We start from the raw sequence: 26,727 nt of genomic DNA on the forward strand, positions 1-26,727 counted from the left end.
AGAAAGTGTTCCAAATCTCTAATAATTAGAGAAATGCAAATCAAAACAACTTTGAGGTACCACCTCACACCTAGCAGATTGGCTAAAATGAAAGAAGGGGAGAGTAATGAATGTTGGAGGGGATGTGGCAACATTGGGACATTAATGCACTGCTGGTGGAGTTGTGAACTGATCCAGCCATTCTGGCTGGCAATTTGGAATCATGCTCAAAGGGCTATAAAAGAATGTCTTCCCTTTGACCCAGCCATACCATTGCTGGGTGTGTACCCCAAAGAGATCATAGATAAACAGACATGTACAAAAATATTTATAGCTGCGCTTTTTGTGGTGGCAAAAAACTGGAAAAGGAGGGTATGTCCTTCAATTGGGGAATGGCTGAACAAACTGTGGTATATGCGGGTGATGGAATACTATTGTGCTAAAAGGAATAATAAACTGGAGGAGTTCCAGGGGAACTGGAGAGACCTCCGGGATCTGATGCAGAGCGATAGGAGCAGAGCCAAAAGAACATTGTACACAGAGACTGATATACTGTGGTAAAATCGAATGTAATGGGCTTCTGTACCAGCAGCAATGCAATGACCCAGGACAATTCTGAGGGATTTATGGTAAAGAATGTTACCCACATTCAGAGGAAGGACTGCAGGAGAGGAAACATATAAGAAAAGCAACTGCTTGAACGCATGGGTCGGGGCGGACATGATTGAGGGTGTGGACTCGAAACTACCACACCAATGCAACCACCAACAATTGGGAAATTGTTCTTGATCAAGGACACATGACAAAACCAGTGGAAAAGTGCGTCGGCCATGGGTGGGGGGAGTGCGGGGGGTGAAGGGGAAAATAGGAGCATGAAACATGTAACCATGTTAAAAATGATTATTAATAAATGTTAATAAAAAAAAAGAATATATAGGCAATTCAGTATGGTGCTGAAGATCATGGCATATGTTGTGAAGGAGCAGTTTCTGACCTATATAAAACAACTCCCACTCCTGGAGAGTTTTACTGAGCTGGCACAGCTCACAATTTTAGATTATCTCTGATTATTACCATTTCTGGGATTATTTGTTCTGATAGGATCCTTACAAATTTACCAAATAGTTTACCTATTTCTCTCCAACAAGAAAAAACAATGGAAAGATAACTTAATTGAGACTCAGATAGAATATGTTGAGAAATTATATTTCTCAACTAGTCCACATTATCTCTCAAGTTGTGAAAACTATCTCTCACCCTACCCAACCCATCTCTCTTTCTGTTTCTACCCCTACACTTCCTTTCACCTACTCCATGGCAACTCAAGGAGGAAAACAGGAGGAGAAAACAAGAAATAATCTAGCTACAGGTTTATTCCCCTTATGAGAAGTACCCACCTTTAATCATAAAGAAGAGTTGGTTTCTGTAAAACATCAAACACCATTCACCCCTCAATATATTGAGAAATTTAAACACTATACCCCTTCTTTTGAGGATGAGTCTATATTTGATAATTAGATTAAGTCTACACTGCCCATTTTTTAGATTTAATCACCAAAGGTGAGAGCACCTCTAATTCTGGGAGGTCCATAACCCATGTGTGCTAGAGCGAGTGACGAATCAGAATCAACTGACTGCCCCCTAGGCAGTACTATGAGAATTGTCTTTTGTTATTGGACACACAAATTAGGAGGGAGGCACAGGAAGTGACACATAAGTGATCCCTTTAAAAAGAGGGAGTTGAATGAGTGAGAGGTCTTCGGTAAAGAGTGATGCTAATGAAGGAGCTCTTCTGGTTCATGGAGGAGTGTTGGAACGCTGAGAACCTGGTGAGACTGTTTTAAATATCTTCTTTGAATTCCACGTGGTGAATTTAAAGACTGACTGAATCTTCCTGAACTATGGACATGGTGTTGTTTGCCCCAAGGGTACATGGGAAGCCCCATGTTAGTCTCACAGATTTTAACACAAGATTTAGCAAATATTAAGTTTAAGTAGAGCTGTTTGATGTATTTTGTAGATAATTTGCTCTTGGCCTTACCAAATGCCACAGCATGCCAAGAAGATAGTAAACATCACCTTTTAGAACTGTATAAGAGGGCACAAATTGTGATAGGATTTTGGTGCAGTTTGAATGTTTTGTTGTTCAGTTGTTTTAATCCTGTCCAACTCTTTGGGATCACATTTGAAGTTTTCTTGGCAAAAATATTAGAGTAGTTTGTAATTATATTCTATAACTGATTTATAACTGAATAGATGAGGAACTGAGGCAAATAGGATTAAGTGACTTGCCCACAGTCATTCACCTAGTAATTGTCTAAGACCAGCTTTGAACTTAGGAAAATGAATTTTTCTGACTTCAGTCCTTGCAATGATGAAATAGCCCAGTGATTTTGGGGTAGAAAAGCTCCCCAAAAGTGTTAAAAGTAAGACATTGCATAATTTGCATAGAACAACGTACAGAACTAGATGTCTAAAACCCTAATCCTTTATCATGCACTCTTTTTCTGGAGAGTGAAAATTTGTTACTTTAAGATAAAGTGATTTTCTGGTTAAGAAAAAGCTTAATCCTAAAAGAAATGGAAATCACTCTAAATGTTTTCTCTCTAGTTATTCCAAAGGAAAAAAAAGTAAACAATTTTCCTTTTTTGAAGTAACAGACCCTTATCCAGTACTTGAGAACCACTTACCACACATTTTATTTCTTCTTTCCAACTTAGAAAGAGAAAGTCTTATTTGAGTCAAAGGAAAATTGGAAAAATTCAAATATCATTTTAAGAGTGAATCATTGTAGTCTTCTGTGAATGACATGACAGAATATAATTGCCTAGACAAATTAGAAGCAAAGTCACGTAAAAAGAATTAAAATGACCATGTACTAAAATGGAATCATTTTGCTTTAAGACTGCAGGTCTTGAAATTTCAATTCTAATAAAAGAAAAGTAAAGTTTTGTAGTAAATTTATATGCATAAGAAAAGTGTGCTAATTTTTAAAAAAAACATTTAATAGAGTTAAAAGAACTAATTATGAAGATGGTTTAAGACATGATTTGGAAACAAATTTGAAAACAAAAATAGAATTAAGAAGATAGCAAAGGAAAGGAAAACATTGTCTTGTTGTATAATAATGATGTGGTGTGCAGGGCTTTGATCAGAATTTAGAGACAGAAAGGGAAAAAATTTAAGTAAATGAGATTGCAGTCACAGTATGGACATGAAGCTTAATTAGAAGATAATAAAAAGTAAATAAAATGTTATTAGAAGAGGAAAAACTTTTTTAATGGAATTCAATTTTAATTTCCTGACAACAGATATAAAGAACTATGAAATTTTAATAACCTGCAATAATATAAGGTTCTCATCTTTGTTGTCTACCAAATCTCCAAGCTTCATTCTATATTCTTGTGGATGTGGAAAGGTAACTGAATAATATGACAAAATTTAAAATTTAGTCATTTGAATATTAGATTTGTTTTAGATTTGATAATTTAATTGAAGAAATTATTCACAGCAGAGATGATAAATGTACTGAATGGGGACTCTGAGGGTCATAATATATAAAAGCTATAGCTATAGGAGCAAAAAGGATTACTATTATAAACTGGTTTCTTAATGCAATTAGTATAAAGTACTAAAATTGACAAAGAATAGAATGTATGGATCTGTTTTGTATATTCATTTGTTAATGTAGTTTGGCAATAAGTTATAGTTTAAATTCATAATATTTTATGTCAGAGTTAAGTTTATGAGGTTCTTGCATTATTATTCTGGTATATAATTATACAAAAATGTTCTTGACATATTAGATGATAATTAAAGATGCATTTGTATCGCTGAGGTTAGCTCATCTTTGGATCTGAATGCTATGATGTTGTAAATTTACTTATTAGCAAAGTTAGCATGGAAGTCAGTGTTCTGGTTTAAAATGGTCTTAATGAGAGTCTTATAAAATCTATCCTGAAGTTAGAGACAATTTTAAGACATTTCATAGCCTAAGGGCGTAAAAGTTTTCTTATGGTATAGGAATGATTTGGAATGTGAATTGTTTATTATGAAATCTATAAATACTCACTAAATAAAATTTCATTCAACTGGAAAAATTAGCATCTCACCTTTTCAATAGCATCAGGTCATCAGACTGAAGTCTAAAATATTTCCCTTTTTTTCCTTCTAGGAGATGATATGCAATACTTTGGGATATTTAGGCTTATTGAAGTCTATTGTACCTAACTATCTTTCAAGACTTTTTATGCATATATTCCCAAGAATCCAATTATTTTCTCAATTTCTAAAGATGGATTTTTTCATCAGGATATGTCAATAGAAAGAAAAGAAAAAAAAGTGACTTTGCATTTGCATATGTCTTATATACTCTTTTTTTTTTTTAAACCCTTACCTTCTGTCTTGGAGTCAATACTACGTATTGACTCCAAGGCAGAAGAGTGGTAAGGGTAGGCAATGGGGGTCAAGTGACTTGCCCAGAGTCACACAGCTGCAAAGTGTCTGAGGCCAGATTTGAACCTAGGACCTCCCGTCTCTAGGCCTGACTCTCAATCCACTGAGCTACCCAGCTGCCCTGCCTTATATACTCTTAATAAATACTAAAGATTAATGTTTTATAATTATTATTAATGTAAATTTATTGATATTGGTATTTGCTTGGGAAACAATTTTTAAGCTGTAAGCAATGGTAGTTGCTAAGTGAAGTGAATATGGAACTATGATCTGATTTCTTCTGAATTGGACCTCAAGTATTGTAATTTGAATTATTATTAAACTATTTGAAGTAGCCTGTCATTCAAGGGAAAAAGACAAGAGTTCCTCAAAGAAAGATCTATGTAAAATACTACTGGTGGATGTGGGAATGTTTAAAAGACAGACTTACTGGAGGTAATGGCAGAATTGCCTTGACTCAGTTTCCCTACTGTGCTATTTCCTTTCTCAACAGAAATATATTCCACCTGGTAGATTATGAACCTGAATGATGTGGAACTGTTGAATGATTGTCTGTTCCAAAATAGTATTAATTTCTTTTACTATGCAAGTAGGGATGATGGAATTTCATAGCATTGTGTCCCTTTTCTTTTCATAATGAATTTCTCTGAACTTCAAAAGTTTTATTATGAATCTTAATAGTATAATCATCTTGCATCATTAAATCTATTTTAGTGAGATGCAGACAAAAAAAGACGTATTGATTTTATTATTCGTTATTCTGAATTTGTAGCTATTACTTTTTCAACATCCTAATCTAGACAATTAGGGAAAATCAGTTCTTAAATTATCCTTACTGTCTCAAATTCTTTCTGGCTAATAACCCTTCATCTCTGGTGATATGAGGATAGAAATATATCTTCAGAGGTAGGAAATGATAAAAAATAAAGCTCTAATTCTTAATTAAGTGGTAAATATTACTTTCAGAAAGGTAGCCACAATTAGACTATTTCCATTTGAGGTCTAGAATAGTTGTAATTGTATTGGCCATACAACTTCTGCTGTTTGTATTGTTAATGAAAACATGACAAAAAGCCAAATAAAGATGATGGTTTTAAATTATATATTTAAATTTTTATCCTTCAGGTATATAAAAAAAGATGGGCACAAGGGATGTTAAAATATAATCTAAATGGTTGTGGGTATACACACTGGATTGAAGGAGAGACAAGATCAGGATAGGTAGACCAGAGTACACAGCTGAGCTGCTGCTAACTGACAAAAATGGCTCTTGGCCAACTGTCATCACTAGGCCAGAGACTTTGAAACTAGCAGGCAAGGTAAAAGGTTTAAACAGTTTTAATTATGTTCAACTAAAATAAAGGTGGGATAGGGAATTCTACACTAGAACCTAATGGGCAAAACCACAGGGCAAGGGGAGGACTTGACTTCTCTAATACTAATTGACCTAGGCCAGGCTGGGCATAAAGGAGCTGTTCAGGAGTCTCTGGGGGGCTGCTTCAAACCTGGTTCCAGCCAGGTTTGACCAGCACAGCTAAAGGGCTAAGGGTGGCTTTGAGGGTTCTCACTGTTATCCATAGATGATCTCAGTATGCCAAAAGCCAAGGTGGTCCAAGGAACCCAAGTAGAGCGAGTGTGCTTGAGATGCTGTCCACCAGATCCCAAACTCCTCCTCCACCTGGTGCTGCTCTGTAGTTCTTGTCCACCTGCTAGATGCCACCACTCAGGATCCCAGGGAAATCAGGATGCAGGGTGTCCTTAACTCTGAGATCTCCCAGGGCTAACAACAGTTTGTGCCAACCACTAATGGAGCACAAGCAACTTCCTGCTCCTTCATTCCATCTTGGAATGCTCCAGCCCTTCCTGCTAGGTCAACCTTAATACTTAATTAATTACTAACTAATCTTCCTCACAACAGGTAATAAACTTCCTTCAGGTTCATTCGAATTTTACACAAGTGAATTTCATACAAATGCCTAAATGTTTTAGTAATTGTCTATAAATTCTCAAATTGGATTGAGTCTCTTCTCTTACATGGAAACTTACAGAACATGTTTTTCCTATTTAAAGTTTCTCTCTGATAATATCAAGAGACAGAAAGAGACAGAAGGACTTCATCTAGCAGGTCATGTTTGCAAATATCCTTCTAAAGATCCTTGCTTTAACCTATGCACATTGTCCAATATCATCAGGGCTTGCATAAGATGTGAATATTGAAGCTCACAACTTACATATAGGTTGTAGGTATCCTAGTTTGATGTTCTTTTAAAAGCCCTGATGTTTGTAAAGTTCACTCTTATAAGGTTTTTTTTAAAACCCTTAACTTCTGTGTATTGACTTATAGGTGGAAGAGTGGTAAGGGTGGGCAATGGGGGTCAAGTGACTTGCCCAGGGTCACACAGCTGGGAAGTGTCTGAGGCCGGATTTGAACCTAGGACCTCCCGTCTCTAGGCCTGGCTCTCAATCCACTGAGCTACCCAGCTGCCCCCTCTTATAAGGTTTTTACTGACTTTCATTACATGTACTAACTACTGGAAAGACAATGTAATTAGATTTTGTTAGACTACTAAAATAAATTTATCACTAGCTGGTTTGACCAGTATTTCCTAGGGATACTCTGCCAGGAGTATTATGTGACTTAAAAGTTGGCAAATAATTCTACTATGTAAGCAGACAAAGCTGGACAATGTTTTTCAAATATAGAATTTCAAAGGAAAACCATTTCCCAGAATCAAATGACTTCATAAAATAGATAGCTGACCTCAAGAACACTGAACAAAGAAATCAATTGTCTAAACAGAAATAATGATTCGTTTCCTGATCCTTTTTTTATAGAATTGTTTATTTGCTGTTGTCTCTCAAAATTTCCTAATCATTTTGTAAGGTTAAGACAAAGAATTTTTTTACTCACAGATTTCTTGAAGAGTAATAAATTATGATTAATGTTTCCTAATTATTCTTTAAGAGAATGTTCTGGATTTTGTATTATTTGTTAATCCACATAATTGTTTTGTCATCACCTTCTTTGGACTAAGATTCCTATTTTGCTGCACAATTGACTTATGCATTGAGTTTTGATGATATTTCTGAAGTATCAAAGAAAAGAATTGTAGAAGAAAAGGATAAAACCTGTGTGATCTGGGTTTGATGAAAAATCTGACCAGAAAAAAATCAAGTTGTCATAAGTCAAAGAAACAGAGATACAAAATTATGTAAATAGAGATAAACCTCCAGCCTGTATGTAATTCTACAACAAGATGAGCCCAGTGATGCTATCTTAAAAGAAGTCTCCACTAACTTAAAGATTTTCTGCCACAGCAGGATATTCTGATAAGACTATCTTCAGATGAATACATTATCTTCTCAACGGCAGAAATCCTAAAGTTAAAATTCTAGATTAGGAAGGACTGTGGGAAGATTTGGGGTATGAGATGCTATTTGTGGAGCTCTGAATTAATCCAACTCTTATGGCAAATTAAGAATCAATCAACAAAAATAACATGTTCTCCACAAAATCATCTAATATTCTGTATTACTCAATGTACCAAGTAAGGAAAATGGTTGAGCAGTTTCATCTGATAGACTCCTTTTGACACTGGTAATGTCAATCTATAACTATGTAAAACCCTTTATACGTGTATTTCTATTGGTTACATACATTGCTACCAATTTGGTGCACATCAGTTTATTCTAATTAAACATTTTTTAAATTTTCTAGCCTTGCCTCCTGTTTACTGCCCTTCAATCAAATACATCAAGGTGGGAGGAATTGCCCTCTGGGAAGATCTTATGGGCTGAGGGTTGAAGAATTCCCCAGCACAGGCTATGCAATTTGTTAATATCGTTAATTTGTTAATCAACAATTATACAAAGACATAAAAGCTATTTAGGATATTTTAGTTCTGAAAAAAAATCACAATCACTATTAGCACTAACATTATATTATTTAACTATAAATGTCTTCTTATTCCTGGAAGTTCAAGATGCTAAGTGAAGTATGTACTGAAGAATTCTCTTTTTCCTCTTTACAAGAGAAAAGGTAAAACAGATTTATCAGTCAACAAGGCCTCTCCATCCTCTTTATTCCTTTTTTTCTTCAAACTTGTACAACCAAGATAGGAATACAGTGTTTTTGTCTCTATACGCTTGGTTAATAGTTTCAACCTGAACAAAAACCACACACTCATAACTACCCAAATAATTAGGACTGAATACATCTTTAATCAGGACAAAGGATACATTGCTCATAGACCTCAACATAGAGCCAACACTCTGAGTTGCTTCTAAGAGGAACTTTAATCGTTCAATTAAACTCACTGTCTTTTACAATTATTCACAAAGTTTTTACTCAAATATTTCCTGTCCACTCACAATAACTAGTCAGGGCTGCAGTTTACCAAATCCATACTTTAGAATGCATACTTGTTAATCAGAAAATCCCTATGTTCTCTAGGTGGAATAAATAAGTAATAGTGTAAACATTTTGAAATTATGTTGTTCAAATCAAAAGAGCTAATAAGTAGGATAAAAATGCATGTCCTTATTGGTATCATTAAAAAATAAACACTAGGAACAGTATTTTCTACATTCACCATGTCAAACCATAAGGAAAACATAAAAAATGAAAGTCATGAATCCTGGTGCTTTCCTTTGGCCCCTGCTGGAGATTCTGATACCTGAATCACAAGTTCTATATTCTCAACTGTTGGGGAATCAACTGTTTTAGTACAATTTCAGATGTTATTGGCTAACATTTAAACTGTAACCAATTAAGGTTGTTATTAGAGAAACTTTAAGAAATACATTAGAAAATCATTATAGACAAAAACATCAGAACGTAAGTTCTCAAGATTCTATAAGAAACTTAAAAAAATGTTTACAACCATTATCACAAAAAATTCTTAAGTTATAGCATTTCATACCATGAGGAGTTTTCCTCCATTTTAATTGGTCCAAAGCTTTGACTAAACAAACTTGTATTATTGAGATTTAATAACCTAGACTCCATCACTCCAGCTCACTTTCCATTTAGAACGTCACCTAACACCTAAAATCCAAGTAGATTGTTTTGTGTTGCTGTTTGAATTTCTCATCTGTGCCACATCATCCTCTCTCCTACTTCCCATAGGGTGAGGGTGGGAAGAAACACACAGCTGCATTGCTTCACTCACACTCACACACAACCAAAAACACAAATACTATATGAGTGTGGAGGTTACAAATCCAAATCAAACCAAACTCTGTTTCAGACAAAAGTGCTTGGGATCAGATTTAGTTAACATGTGCAAATTATCTAGACACATACAGGTACATGGTCCACAATTTGAGGACATCTATCTAGCAACTGTCCCTTCTGGGGCAGACATATCTGTTATTGCTCAGTCTAATAAGCTCCTGATTAAAGAGTAGTTCTGTTTTCCCAAATACACGGGTTCATTGTCAAAAATTCACTCATCTAGCCAGCTTGCCAAGCTGAATCCAGACAGGAACTCAATTTATTTTGGTGGGTGCCACACATCTGGGGTCACATTAGCAGTTGGCTCAGAAATGTCAAATGTCACTGGGGCTTCCAAGTATGTAAACCTGAAAAAACATTTATAATTACCAAAGTAATTATAATAGAATACATCTTTCATCATGACAAGGAAGACAATGCTCACAGGCCTCAACACAGAGCAAACATCATTAAGAGGAATTTCCATTGAACTGCAGAATTCTGGTCTTATAAATACTTTAGAGAATATAAGTGAGGAAGAACAACTGACTGGTCATATAGATGCTTGGGAAAAAGATGTAGCTAGAAGCTAGAATACCTGGGAGTACCCTAGATACAACAAGAAGGGTAATTAAGAAGACAAAAATGTACTTGAGATTTGATTATGTCTGCTAATCTTATCTAGTGTGAAGGGTGATCTAGGATGCTTGAGAGTTTCATACAGCAAGGTTGCTAGTAGGTATTATTTTCCTCATTGTATATTTGTAACCACAGCACCCAAAGTACAACAGGCATTTAATAAATAATTGTTATTGATTATAAATCAATACTTAAATATTTATTTAATTTTTAATCTACTTTCAACATTCCCAACAATTTTTCCAAACTAATAGTTAAGACTACAACTTCTAAAATATTCAACTTTGGTCTTTAAGATACAGTAATAATATTTATAATTTTATGAGTAAAATATAATTAAATAAGTGTTATATATATATATTACAGTAGACTCTAGTTGGATAGAATTTGAATGTAAAAGTGTTATAGAGGAGGGAGTTTTGTGGTGAGAGAGCAAATTCTGGTTCTCCTCAAAGAATTGCATCTCAGACCCCTTGATCTTAAGGTATGGAAATGTTTATTCAAGGTTGTTGAAGATAGTGTAGCCAGGGTGATGGAAAAATCCAAAATAGGATTTCAAGTTGCTAGTTTTATTATTGATCTGGGTTACTGCCCTTCTCCCATCCTTGGAATTCTTCTTCCTCCCTCAGATTATTCATCGCATGGGCATTGAAGGAGTACAAAGATCCCCAGTGTACCTGGGTGACATTCCTTCTCATGTCCTGTTTGTCAGACTTTCAAGGTTGTTTTGGATGTTTACATGTCCTTTATCAGCCTTGCAAACTCTTATCAAAGGGAATAAAGTCATAACATAGCTTGTATGCTCCCCTCTCACTTTCAAACTATGCCTTTCAAGCTCTTATCAACTGGGAGAAAGTGCAAACAGTTTGAGTCTATCTTCTGCTAACTAGTAAAAAGCATAAGCTTTAAAGCACCGTTAAAAAAAGGATTTCAAAGTGTTTCTAAGATTTTATGGCACCATTTCCAACTGTCAATCAAAAGGACCTATCATTAAATAAAATATAAAGAAAACAGAAGGAAGTATCTTTCCTAGCTTTGTCTGGGGGAGAACCATTAACCCAACAAGGGAAAGAGATGACCATAAAAAACAAAACAGAAATTTTACTTCATATTACTAAAAAAGCTTTTACATGAACATCAATCAAGATAAAACAAGAAGTAAAATGGATGAATAGAAAAATCATTTTATCATATACTAATTAAAAATAAAGTTCTGGATCTAATATATTGTGTTTATGTGTATGAAAGTCTCTCTCTCCCTCCCTTCCTTCCTCCCCCCACCTCTCTGTATGTGTGCAGAGTATGACAGAAATATTTACACCAAGAAATATTCCCTACTGGATAAATGAATCAAGTAAATAAATAGTTTTCAAAAGAAGTGCAATTTATCAATGATCATGAAAATAGTTTCCATATTACAATGAGAAGAACATTTTGAATTAAAAAAATAATCACTTCCAACACAGACAGTTGATAAAGATAGTAAAAGAAGCATTAACATTCAAGGTTGGAAAGACTGAGGGAAGATAGATGTATGAGATTCTATTGGTGGAGCTATGAATTGATCCAACTCTTCTGGCAAGCAATTTGAAATTATGAATTAATCAGGGACTGAGGATATATATCTATATCTATATCTATATCTATATCTATATCTATATCTATATCTATATCTATATCTATATCTATCTATCTATCTATCTATCTATCTATCTATATATATATATAAACATTCTCTCCAAGAGCTTTCATTGAGGAAATGATATCTACATAATGTATGTGAGAATTTATTTTTATATACTGTAATATTCCTTTATGAAGTTCCTGGATTAGTCTGTCTGTTGACTTTTATATTTCTTTTGTTCTTAGGAACTCCTAGGAATGTTTCCTCCCCCTAATAAAACCTGATTAATATAACTACTCACCATTGCCTATGTGGGTATGGAGAGGTTGAATATTTTGATAGACTACCTCCCAATTATTAGTAATTAGAGATATCTTGGAATGTTCAAGGAAGGAACTGAATAATGAGCTCCCAAAATTGTATTTAGACCTGCACCAGGGAAATTGGGAGTCCTTAATTATTGAGAGAATTTGACCAGATTAATTTTTCTTGACTAGTCAATTAATTTATTACCCAGAAATGCTGCATTTGAAATTTCTATCATCACATTGAACATATACAAGAATATAAGTATAATATAATATATATTTTAGGACAAGGGATAGGGTAGATGGAATATTTCTATAGATAGTGCAAAGTGGAATGGGATTCTGAGGTAATGGGGGTGTAGAAAATAGGTAGAATCTGTTCCAAACTTTGGAGATTACTCAGTGTATCCATGTCAACAAACTTTATTGCTCATATGACTTTTTTGTAGGACAGCCTTAGACATCTGTAAAACCAGCAAATAGAGAGAAAACATAGATTGAGTGATAGAGAATGCAATAAAAAATTGAAACACATAAGAAATCAAGAGAAAGAAACTCAGATGCCCAGTTCACAAACAGATAAACTTAAAAATCAGAGAAAAATGAGTGAAATAGCATTGAGAAACATAGATATGGGAGCTTGACCAAATAGTTAAATATTAAGAAGCAGCACAGACCAGCTCTCTCCTGCAACTTCTCCAAAAATAAAGATTGAAGTATATTTTCCCAACCCAGGTGTGGAAATTAGCAGAGAGTTTGAAGGGTGAAAAGAGGAATAGAAAGGAAATAAGCATTTATATAGTACCTATTATATTGCAGATATTATGCAAAGAACTTTACAGATGATGTCTCATTTGATCCTCAAAGCTACCTAGTAATATAGAAACTGTTATTCCTATAATTCTGCATTGAGAAAACTTTTAAAAAAAACAAATGATAAGTGATTTGTGACATATAGCTATTAAATTACCGAGGCCAGTTTTGAAGTTCTTCCTGACTCAAATCCCAAAGCTCTAACTACTGCATCATGTAGGTACCACACCAAGACTCTGGTAAATCCAGAAAGCCCTGAATAACACATTCCAGCATAAGGACTGGGCAGCTGTATATGCTAGGAAACAGAAGAAATGAAGTAGCTTTGAACCCAGACCATGAATCCAATGTCGACTTAGAGTATGAATCAGTGGACTTTATGAAGTCCATACTTATGTTGAACCTAGAGTTCAGCTTACCCTGACTGATAAGATGACAGTTTCGAAACATAAATCAGGATTGGAGCTTTCACCTGAAGAATCAGGACAAGAAGATCAGAAATATGTCTGCAATTCTGTCGTTCTGAACTTGGAAATGCTACCAGCCAACTGATAGAAATTAGGGCTAGCAACTGTCTCCTAGGAATCTAATAAGGCCTACATTTCTTCTCCCTTGGAGCCTATTCAAGAATAGGAAACTATCAAATTTAGGATTGAAGGACAGGTCAGATTGCTTAGGACACTAAAAATATGCAGTCCCTGCTCTAAACCACCTCTGAGATCCTTTAAGATGCCAATACTTGGAAAAGATAATGCATACTGGGACCTTGCAAGACATCAATAATCTCTAAAGAACTCAAAGATTAAACCAATCACAAAGACTAATTTCAGGTAAACAAGATAAACAAACAAAAGAATATTAAAGATGATTAGGGGCCATTAGACAGGATAGGATAATCTGTGGATTCTTTTAATTTCTATTTTACCCTCTTGTTCAAGAATATCAAGGGCAATTTTCTTGGAAATTTTCTTGTAATATGATGTCTAGGGTTTTTGGTTTTTTGGTCCTGACTTTCAGGTAGTCCAATAATTCTTAAATTGTCTCTCCTGAATATATTTGCCAATTGATTTTTCAGTGAAATAATTCATATTTTCTTCTATTTCTTCATTCTTTTGACTTTTTGTTGTTTTTAAATGTCTTATGAAGTCATTAGCTTCTATTAACCCAGTTATAATTTTTAATAACTAAATTTCTTCCATGACCTTTTGATCTTCCTTTTCCATTTAGTCCATTCTGCTTTTCATGTTCTTCACTGGATTTTTGTGCCTCTTTTCGCAGTTGATCAGTTTTGCTTTGTAAACTGTTATTTTCTTTTTGCATTACTTTAATTTCTTTTCCTGATTTTTTTCCTCCTGTCTTATTTGATTTTTGAATTCCTTTTTTATTTCTTCCACAGCTTGTTTTTTGAAATTTTGTTTGTTTGCTTGGATATCACATTGTTTTTTGAAATTTTCTTTGTTTGCTTGGATATCACCATCCCCTTTTGGTTTTGCTCTTTGTCCTATGTTCCTGTAGAAATTTTTGAGAGTTAAGTGTTTTTTTCTGCTATTTGCTCATTTTCCAAGCTTTTTATTTTTTATTTTTATTTTTTGCCTGTAGTTTGAGAATTCTGCAAGCTACGTGCTGATTCTGTCTCCTCTACTGACTTGCAGGGTTCAGCACTGTGATCTATTTTGCCCTGAGACTAGGTCTTCCATGCAGCAGCAGAGGCTTGAAAGGGCCCAACTTTATGAGCTTCTGGACTTCACTGCAGACTGGTTCCAGGGTCTGGGTGCTCTTTTGGTGATGTAGTCCAGGTTTTGGGATCCCCCAAATTGGCCTGTGTTCAGGTTTGAAATCTGGTAAAGTAGGTGTATGTGAGGAGGGTTTTGGCCAGCACTCCTCTATGCAGTTTTGCTTCCAGTTCCCCCTTATCCAGCAAAATTGATTCTCTGTCAATCTTTCAAGTTGTGTTCTTCAGGAGAGCCCCCTGACTCTCTCTTGCTGTTAGATTTTGCTTCCTGTCACTTTGAAGTGCTTTTTATTTTTATTTTCTTTTTTTAGATATATTATCTTTTTTAAAACATTTATTAATATTCATTTTTAACATGGTTACATATTTATGCCCCTACTTTCCCCTTCACCCCCCGCTCTCCCCCCAACCATGGCCGATGCACATTTCTACTGGTTGTAACATGTGTCCTTGATCAGGGCCTATTTCCATATTGTTAGTTGCATTGGTGTGGTAGTTTCAAGTCCACATCCCCAATCATGTCCTCCTCAGCCCATGCATTCAAGCAATTGTTTATCTTCTATGTTTCCTCTCCTGAAGATCTTCCTCTGAATGTAGGTAGTGTTCTTTACCATAAATCACTCAGAGCTCTCTTGTGTCATTGCATTGCTGCTAGTACAGAAGTCCATTACATTCAATTTTACCATAGTATATCAGTCTCTGTGTACAGTGTTCTTCTGGTTCTGCTCCTTTCACTCTGCATCAGTTCCTGGAGGTCTTTCCAGTTCACCTGGAACTCCTCCAGTTTATTATTCCTTTTCGCACAATAGTATTCCATCACCAGCATATACCACAGTTTGTTCAGTCATTCCCCAATCGAAGGGCATACCCTCCTTCTCCAGTTCTTTGCCACTACAAAAAGCACAGCTATAAATATTTTCATACAAGTCTGTTTATTTATGATCTCTTTGGGGTACAAACCCAACAGTGGTATGGCTGGATCAAAGGGCAGGCATTCTTTTATAGCCCTTTGAGCATAGTTCCAAATTGCCAGCCAGAATGGTTGGATCAATTCACAACTCCACCAGCAATGCATTAATGTCCCAATTTTGCCACATCCCCTCCAGCATTCATTACTCTCCCATTCTTTCATTTTAGCCAATCTGCTAGGTGTGAGGTGATACCTCAGAGTTGTTTTGATTTGCACTTCTCTAATTATTAGAGATTTAGAACACTTTCTCATGAGCTTCTTGATACTTTTGATTTCTTTACCTGAGAATCACCTATTCATGTCTCTTGCCCATTTTTCAATTGGGGAATGGCTTGATTTTTTTAACTCCTTTTATATTTGAGTAATTACACCCCTTTCAGAGTTTTTTGTTATAAAGATTTTTTCCCAATTTGTTGTTTCCCTTATGATTTTGACTACATTATTTTAGTTTGTACAAAAGCTTTTTAGCTTAATATAATCAAGACCATTTAATTTACATTTTGTAATTTTCTCTAACTCTTGCTTGGTTTTAAAATCTTTCCTTTCCCAGAGATCTGACAGGTATACTATTTTGTGTTGACTTAACTTATTTATAGTTTACCTCTTTATATTCAGGTCATTCACCCATTCTGAATTTATCTTGGTGTAGGGTGTGAGATATTGATCTAAACCTAATCTCTCCCATATTGTTTTCCAATTTTCCCAACAGTTTTTGTCAAATAGTGGATTCATGGCCCAAAAGTTGGGCTCTTTGGGTTTATCATACACTGTCTTGCTGACGTCATTAACCCCAAGTCTATTCCACTGATCCTCCCTTCTTTCTCTTAGCCAGTACCATATTGTTTTGATGACTGCTGCTTTATAGTATAGTTTAATATCTGGTACTGCTAGGCCCCCTTCCTTCACATTTTTTTCATTATTTCCCTTGATATTCTTGATCTTTTGTTATTCCAAATGAAATTTGTTATAGTTTTTCCTAATTCAGTAAAGAAGTTTTTTGGTAATTTGATAGGTATGGTGCTAAATAGGTAAATTAATTTGGGTAGAATGTTCATTTTTATTATGTTAGCTCATCCTACCCATGAACAATTAATGGTTTTCCAATTGTTGAGATCCAGTTTTATTTGTTTGGAATGTGTTTTGTAGTTGTTTTCATATAATTGCTGTGTTTATTTTGGTAGATAGATTCCTAAGTACTTTATATTGTCTAGGGTGATTTTAAATGGTGTTTCTCTTTCTAACTCTTGCTGTTCTAATGTGTTGGAAATATATAGAAATGCTGATGATTTATGTGCATTTATTTTGTATCCTGCAACTTTGGTAAAGTTGTTGATCATTTCTACAAGCTTCTTAGTTGATTCTCTAGGATTTTTCAAGTAGACCATCATATCATCTGCAAAGAGTAATAGCTTAGTCTCCTCATTGCCTATTTTGATAGCTTCAATTTTTTTTTCTTCTCTAATTGCTACTGCTAGTGTTTCTAGTACTATGTTGAATAATAGAGGTGATAATGGACATTCTTGTTTCACTCCTGATCTTATTGGGAAGGCTTCTAATTTATCCCCATTGCATATGATGTTTGTTGATGGTTTTAGGTATATACTGTTTATTATTTTTAGGAAAGGTCCTTCTATTCCTATACTTTTCAGTGTTTTCAATAGGAATGGATGGTGTATTTTGTCAAAGGCTTTTTCAGCATCTATTGAGATAATCATGTCATTTTTGTTTGTTAGACTGTTGATATGGTCAATTATGTGGACGGTTTTCCTAATGTTGAACCATCCTTGCATCCCTGGTATAAATCCCACCTGATCATGGTGGATGATCTTCTTAATTACTTGCTGGAATCTCTTTGGTAAAATTCTATTTAAGATTTTTGTATCTATGTTCATTAGGAAGATTGGTCTATAGTTTTCTTTCTCTGTATTTGATCTATCTGGCTTTGGGATCAGTACCATATTTCTGTCATAAAAGGAATTTGGTAGGACTCCTTCTTTGCTTATCATATCAAATAATTTCTATAGTATTGGGATTAGTTGCTCTTTGAATGTCTGATAGAATTCACTTCTGAATCCATAAGGTCCTGGTGACTTTTTTCTTAGGGAGTTCTTTGATGGCTTGTTCAATTTCTATTTCTGATATGGGATTATTTAGGTATTCTATTTCTTCTGCTGTTAATCTAGGCAATTTATATTTTTGTAGATATTCATCCATATCTCCTAAATTATTATATTTGTTGCCATATAATTGGGCTAAATCGTTCTTAATGATTGCCTTAATTTCCCCTTCATTAGAGGTGAGGTCTCCCTTTTCATCTTTAATACAGTCAATTTGGTTTTCTTCTTTCCTTTTTTTTATTAGATTGACCAGTACTTTGTCTATTTTATCTGTTTTTTCAAAATACCAGCTTCTAGTCTTATTTATTAATTCAATAGTTCTTTTATTTTTGATTTTATTAATTTCTCCCTTAATTTTTAGTCTTTCTAATTTAGTTTTCATCTGGGGATTTTTAATTTGCTCACTTTCTAGTTTTTTGAGTTGCATGCCCAATTCATTGATTTCTGCCCTCCTTAATTTGTTAATATATGCACTCAAGGATATAAATTTCCCCCTCAGTACTGCCTTGGCTGCATCCCACAGAGTTTGGTAGGATGTTTCATCATTGTCATTCTCTTCAATGAAATTGTTGATTGTTTCTATGATTTCTTATTTGACAAATTGGTTTTGGAGAATCATATTGTTTAATTTCCAATTGGTTTTTGATTTGCCTGTCCAGGTGCTCTTACTAATTATTATTTTCATTGCATTATGATCTGAGAAGGTTACATTTATTATTTCTGCTCTTTTGCATTTGTTTGCAATGTTTCTATGCCCTATTACATGGTCAATCTTTGTGAATGTACCATGTGCAGCTGAAAAGAAGGTGTATTCATTTTTGTCCCTATTTATTTTTCTCCACATATCAATTAAATCTAATTTTTCTAGGACTTCATTCACCTCTCTTACCTCTTTCTTATTTATTTTTTGGTTTGATTTATCTAGATCTGAAAGAGGAATATTTAGATCTCCCACTAGTATGGTTTTACTATCTATTTCCTTCTTGAGCTCTGCCAGTTTCTCCTTTATGAATTTGGGTGCTATGCCACTTGGTGCATACATATTGAGCAGTGTTATTTCCTCATTGTTTATACTGCCTTTAATCAGGATGTAATGACCTTCCCTGTCTTTTTTAATTATATCTATTTTTACTTTGGCTTTGTCAGAAATCATTATAGCCACTCCTGCATTCTTTTTCTCATTTGACGCCCAAAAGATTTTGCTCAAGCCCTGAACCTTAAACTTGTGTATGTCCACCCGCCTCATATGTGTTTCTTGTAGACAACATATGGTAGGATTTTGGTTTCTAATCTACTCTGCTATTTGCTTCCGTTTTATGGGCGAGTTCATCCCATTCACATTCAGTGTTACAATTACCAGTTGTGTATACACTGACATTTTTGTATCCTCCCCTAGACCTACTCCTTCTTCTTACACTATTTTCTTTTAAACCAGTGGTTTGCTTTGAGTTGGTGTCCCTTATCCCCTCCCTTGATTGACTTCCCTTTCTGCCCCCCTCCCTTGTTATTCCCCTCTTTTTGTTTTTTAGAGACCTAATGAATTCCCTCCCACTTCTTCTCCCCTCCCTTTTTTGACCTCCCCACTCCCCTGCTCCCTTTGGTTTATCCCTTCTGACTTTGTCAGTAGGGTTAGATAGAGTTTTTTATCCAAATGGATAATAAAGCTATTCTTCCCTCTCTGGGTTGATTACACAGAGATTAAGGTTTGATTATTACCTCTTAATGCTCTCTTCCTCTCCTTCTTATAATAGTATTTAACCCATCCCCTTCCCATGCCCTCTTTGTGTGTAATAGAATATCCTATTTTTCTTATTTACTCAGATTTTTCTTGGTGTCCCCTACTATTTCACCCCTCTTTCCCACCCCCCATGTCATCTTAGACCATTTAGTATCCTATCCTCTCCCTATGAATTATTCTTCTGGTTGCTATAATAGTGAATATTATAATAGTGAATGGAGTTCACTATAGAGAATTATACATAGCATTTCTCCACATAGTAATACAGATAATTAGATCTTATTTAGGCCCTTAAAGAGTCAAGTTTAAAAAATTATAAGTTTTCTTTCTTTTCCCTCTGTTTCTTATTAACCTTTTCATGTTTCTCTTGATTTTTGTGGTTGGGTATCAAACTTTCCTTTTAGTCCTGGTCTCTTTTGTGCTAAACCTTGGAAATCTTCAATTTTGTTGAATGCCCATACTTTCTCCTGGAAGTATATAGTCAGTTTCGATGGGTAATTGATCCGTGGCTGAAGGCCCATCTCTCTTGCCTTTCTGAATATCGTATTCCAAGCCTTGCTGTCTTTTAGCGTGGAGGCTGCCAGACCCTGTGTGATCCTGATTGGTGCTCCTTGATATTTGAATTGTCTCTTTCTGGCTTCTTGTAAGATTTTTTTCTTTTACTTGAAAGCTCTTGAATTTGGCTATTATATTCCTTGGTGTTGACTTTTCTATGTCCAGTGTAGAGGGTGATCTATGGATCCTTTCAATGTCTATATTGACTTCTTGTTGTAGAACTTCAGGGCAATTTTGCTGAATAATTTCTTTAAGTATGGAGTCCAAGTTTCTATTAATTTCTGCCTTTTCTGGAAGACCAAATGATTCTCAAATTGTCTCTTCTAGACCAGTTTTCTTGGTCTGTCACTTTCTCATTGAGATATTTCATGTTTCCTTCTATTTAATCAGTCTTTTGACTTTGTTTTATTTGTTCTTGTTGTCTTTAGAGATCATTATTTTCTACTTTTTCAATTCTAGCCTTTAAGGACTGGTTTTTGGCTATAATCTTTTGGTTTTTGGCTATAATCTTTTGGTTTTCCTTTTCAATCTGGTCATTTGTGGTGTTCACTTTGCTTATCAGTTCATTTGATTTCTGAGCCTCACTTTCCAATTGCAAAATTCTGCCTTTTAAACAGTTATTTTCTTGCCAGATCTCTTCCATCTTCTTCAACATCGCATTTTTGAACTCTTCAATAGCTTGTGACCAGTTTTCATTGTTTTGGTAAGGTTTGGATATGATTACTTGTTTGTCCTCCTCTGTTGTCTGGATTTTCTCTGTGTAAAAGTTGTCGAGTGTTCCAGAGGTTTTCTTGATAATCTTTTTCTTCCTCTGGGGTTCTCGGCTTGCCATCGTTAGCCCCACCCCTTTTCAGCTTTGTCTTCACACTCAGGGTCTGCCTGTGCTTTCTAAGCTCTTGGGGGCTCCAGTCTCCTTGTCCTTGGGTTCAGGCCTCCTGGTAGACCCCGGTCTGCCCCTCTGCCCAAGGCTCCTTCAGCAGTCTCAGGGGCTGCTTCCACAGCCAGGCTCCTGTCTGCTCCGGGTCTTCACTCAAGGTCCAAGCCTGGGCTGGAGATCTTTATTCGTGCCTAGGGCACTGCCTTCACCCAAATAGAGGCTCTGGAAAGTCTCTGTCTTAGAGATTTTTATTCTTGCCTAGGGCACTGTCTTCACTTGTGCAGAGGCTAGGGAAAGTCCTTGCGCTGGAGATCTTTATTCTCGCCTGGGGCGCTGCCTTCACTTGGGCAGAGGCTTGGGAACAGTCCCTGCATTAGAGATCTTTGTCCCCGCCTGCGCAGATGCTCAGAAATTCCATGCGCGCCCCCCAGCCACTTGGGGTCCCTCCTCTTGCAGCACACAGGTACAAGCCCTGGGGCTGCTAGTGATTTACTGGTTGCCCCAGTCCTGTTTTCACTCTTGTGCTGTGCGAGGTGTGTGGTGTGTGTGTGGGGTGTAGGGACTTCTTCCTCTCACATTTTAGTGAGAGCTATTTCACCCCTTTATAGTGTGGAGATGCCCCAATTCTACGTACCTTTAATGCTGCACCCTGTTGTGTTTTTCCTTTGTTCATCTGGGTTAGTTTTTATGTCCCTTGAGGAGTCCTGTATGCTTCAGTTAGGAGAGATGAGCAGCTGCTCCTTACTCTCCCATCATCTTAACCGGAAGTCACATCAAGGATGATATATTATCTTTTTATTCCATTAAACATTTCTTTTTTTTTATTTAAAATATTTTCTCATGGTTACATGATTCATGATTATTTACTCTCATTTACTTTCCCCCTCCCAGAGCTGACAAGCAATTCCACTAGGCTATACATGTTGTTCGAAACCTATTTCTATGTTATTCATATTTGCAGTAGAGTGATCTTTTCAAATCAAAACCCTAATCATATCCCTATGGAACTATATGACCAATCATATGTTTTTCTTCTGTGTTTCTGTTCCCACAGTTCTTTCTCTGAATTTTAAGTTCCTCTAGATTGCCCTGAGTCATTGCATTGCTGCTAACAGAAAAGTCTATTATATTTGATTGTGCCACAATGTATCATTCTCTGTGTACAACATTCCCCTGGCTATGCACCTTTTACTCTGCATCAATTCCTTGAAGGTCTTTTCTTTCCAGTTCACATGGAATTCCTCCAGTTCATTATTCCTTTCAGCACAATAATATCCCATCAACATTAGATACCACAATTTGTTCAGCCATTTCCCAATAAATAGACACCCCCTCATTTCCAATTTTTTGCCACCACAAAGAACATAGCTATGAATATTTTTATGCAAGTCCTTTTTACTTATTATCTCTTTGGGGTACTAACCCAGCAGTGGTATGACTTGGCCAAAGGGTAGGCATTCTTTAAAGCCCTTTGTGCAAAATTCCAAATTGCCCTCCAGAATGATTGAACCAATTTACAACTCCACCAGCTGTGTATTAGCTTCCAAATTTTGCCATATCTCCTCCAACATTCAACACCTTTCCTTGTTGCCATATTGGTCAGTCTTCTAGGTATATGATGATACCTCAGAGATGTTTTAATTTGCATTTTTTTAATCAGGAGGGATTTAGAACACTTTTTCATGTGCTTATTGATAGTTTTGATTTCATAGTGTGAAAACCACCTATCCATTTCCCTTGACCATTTGTCAAATGGAGAATGGCTTGATTTTTTTGTAAATTTTACTCAGTTCCTTATATGTTTAGGAAATTAAACCTTTGTCAGACAGTTTTATTATAAATATGTTCTCGCAGATTGTTGCTTTCCTTCTAATTTGGGTTGCATTGTTTTTATTTGTACAAAACCTTTTTAATTTGATATTATCAAAGTTATTCATTTTACATTTTGTAATGTTTTTCTCTATCTCTTGCTTGGTCTTAAATTTCTTCCTTTCCCAAAGATCTGGTGTATGTTCAAATAATTTATTTATGATTTCACTCTTTATTTATCCATTTATCCATCTTGAATTTATCTTTGTATAGGGTGTAAAATATTGTTCTAAACCTAATTTTCCTCATATTCTTTTCCAGTTTTCCCAGAAATTTTTGTTAAATGACAAGTTCCCAAAAGGTGGAATCTTTGGGTTTATTGAACACTAGTTTGCTGAGGTCATTTACCCCTAGTCTATTCTACTGATTCATCCTTCTATCTCTTAGCCAGTACCATATTGTTGTTTTTAAACATTTATTAATATTCATTTTTAACATGGTTACATGATTTATGCTCCTACTTTCCCCTTCACCCCCTGCACTCCCTCCACCCATGGCCAATGCACACTTCCACTGGTTTTAACATGTGTCATTGATCAAGACCTATTTCCAAATTGTTGTTAGTTGCATTGGTGTGGTAGTTTCGAGTCTACATCCCCAATCATGTCCGCCTCAGCCCATGCGTTCAAGCAGTTGTTTTTCTTCTATGTTTCCTCTCCTGCAGTTCTTCCTCTGAATATGGGTAGTTTTCTTTACCATAGGTTCCTCATAACTGTCCTGTGTCATTGCATTGGTGCTGGTACAGAAGTCCATTACATTTGATTTTACCATAGTATATCAGTCTCCGTGTACAGTGTTCTGACTCTGCTCCTTTCACTCTGCATCAATTCCTGGAGGTCTTTCCAGTTCACATGGAATTCCTCCAGTTTATTATTCCTTTGAGCACAATAGTATTCCATCACTAGCATATACCACACTTTGTTCAGCCATTCCCCAATTGAAGGGCATACCCTCCTTTTCTAGTTTTTTGCCACTACAAAAAGCACAGCTATAAATATTTTCGTACAAGTCTGTTTATCTATGATCTCTTTGGGGTACGAACCCAACAATGGTATGGCTGGATCAAAGGGCAGGCATTCTTTTATAGCCCTTTGAGCATGGTTCCAAATTGCCAGCCAGAATGATTGGATCAGTTCACAACTCCACTAGCAATTCATTAATGTCCCAGTTTTGCCACATCCCCTCCAGCATTCATTACTCTCCCTTTCTTTCATTTTAGCCAATCTGCTAGGTGTGAGGTGATACCTCAGGGTTGTTTTGATTTGCATTTCTCTAATTATTAGAGATTTAGAACACTTTCTCATGTGCTTATTGATACTTTTGATTTCTTTACCTGAAAATTGCCTATTCATGTCTCTTGGCCATTTATCAATTGGGGAATGGCTTGATATTTTTATACAATTGGTTTAACTTCTTGTATATTTGAGTAATTAGACCCCTGTCAGAGTTTTTTGTTATAAAGATCTTTTCCCAATTTGTTGTTTCCCTTCTGATTTTGGCTACATTGTTTTTCTTTGTACAAAAGCTTTTTAGTTTAATATAATCAAAACCATTTAATTTACATTTTGTAATTTTCTCTAACTCTTGCTTGGTTTTAAAGTTTTCCCTTTCCCATAGATCTGACAGGTATACTATTCTAATGTTGAGGTAATTTTCTTATAATTTCCTTCTTTATATTCAAGTCATTCACCCATTCTGAATTTATCTTGGTGTAGGGTGTGAGATGTTGATCTAAACCTAATCTCTCCCATATTGTTTTCCAATTTTCCCAACAGTTTTTGTCAAATATTGGATTCATGTCTCAGAAGGTGGGCTCTTTGGGTTTATCATACACTGTCTTGCTGATGTCACTTACCCCAAATCTATTCCACTGATCTTCCCTTCTGTCTCTTAGCGAGTACCATATTGTTTTGATGACTGCTGCTTTATTGTATAGTTTAATATCTGGTACTGCTAGGCCCCTTCCTTCACATTTTTTTCATTATTTCCCTTGATATTCTTGATCTTTTGTTATTCCAAATGAACTTTGTTATAGTTTTTCCTAATTCAGTAATGTTTCTTGGTAGTTTGATAGGTATGGTGCTAAATAGGTAAATTAATTTAGGTAGAATGGTCATTTTTATTATATTAGCTTGTCCTAACCATGAGCAATCAATGTTTTTCCAATTGTTTAGATCCAGTTTTATTTGTTTGGAAAGTGTTTTGTAGTTGTTTTCATATAATTGCTGTGTTTGTTTTAGTAGATAGATTCCTAAGTATTATATATTGACTAGGGTGATTTTAAATGATGTTTCTCTTTCTACCTCTTGCTGCTCTAATGTGTTGGAAATGTATGGAAATGCTGATGATTTATGTGCATTTATTTTGTATCCTGCAACTTTGCTAAAGTTGTTGATTATATCTACAAGCTTCTTAGTTGATTCTCTAGGATTTTTTTAAGTAGACCATCATATCATCTGCAAAGAGTGATAGCTTAGTCTCCTCATTGCCTATTTTGATACCTTCAATTTCTTTTTCTTCTTTAATTGCTACTGCTAGTGTTTCTAGTACTATGTTGAATAATAGAGGTGATAATGGGCATCCTTGTTTCACTCCTGATCTTATTGGGAAGGCTTCTAATTTATCCCCATTGCATATGATGCTTGTTGATGGTTTTAGGTATATACTGTTTATTATTTTTAGGAAAGGTCCTTCTATTCCTATACTTTTCAGTGTTTTCAATAGGAATGGATGCTGTATTTTGTCAAAGGCTTTTTCAGCATCTATTGAGATAATCATGTCATTTTTGTTTGTCAGATTGTTGATATGGTCAATTATGTGGATGGTTTTCCTAATGTTAAACCATCCTTGCATTCCTGGTATAAATCCCACCTGATCATGGTGGATGATCCTCTTGATTACTTGCTGGAGTCTCTTTGCTAATATTCTATTTAAAATTTTTGCATCTATGTTCATTAAGGAGATTGGTCTATAGTTTTCTTTCTCTCTTTTTGATCTTCCTGGCTTTGGAATCAGTATCATATTTGTGTCATAAAAGGAATTTGGTAGGACTCCTTCTTTGCTTATCATATCAAATAATTTGTATAGTATTGGGATTCGTTGCTCTTTGAATGTCTGATAGAATTCACTTGTGAATCCATCAGGCCCTGACGATTTTTTCTTAGGGAGTTCTTTGATGGCTTGTTCAATTTCTTTTTCTGATATGGGATTATTTAGGTATTCTATTTCTTCTGCTGTTAATCTAGGCAATATATATTTTTGTAAATATTCATCCATATCTCCCAGATTGTTATATTTACTGCCATATAATTGGGCAAAATAGTTTTTAATGATTGCCCTAATTTCCCCTTCATTAGAGGTGAGGTCTCCCTTTTTATCTTTGATACTGTCAATTTTGTTTTCTTCTTTCCTTTTTTAAATTAGATTGACCAGTACTTTGTCTATTTTATCTGTTTTTTCAAAATACCAAGTTTTAGTCTTATTTATTTATTCAATAGTTCTTTTACTTTTGATTCTATTAATTTCTCCATTGATTTGTAGTATTTCTAATTTAGTTTTCATCTGGGGATTTTTAATTTGCTTGCTTTCTAGTTTTTCAAGTTGAATGTCCAATTCATTAATCTCTGCCCTCCCTAATTTGTTAATATATGCACTCAAGGATATAAATTTCCCCCTGAGTACTGCCTTGGCTGCATCCCACAGAGTTTGGTAGAATGTCTCATCATTGTCATTCTCTTCAATGAAATTGTTGATTGTTTCTATGATTTCTTCTTTGAGAATTTGGTTTTGAAGAATCATATTGTTTAATTTCCAATTGGTTTTTGATTTTCCTGTCC

The sequence above is a fragment of the Gracilinanus agilis genome, chromosome 2 (assembly GCF_016433145.1).
Source record: "Gracilinanus agilis isolate LMUSP501 chromosome 2, AgileGrace, whole genome shotgun sequence".
Classification (NCBI taxonomy): Eukaryota; Metazoa; Chordata; class Mammalia; order Didelphimorphia; family Didelphidae; genus Gracilinanus; species Gracilinanus agilis.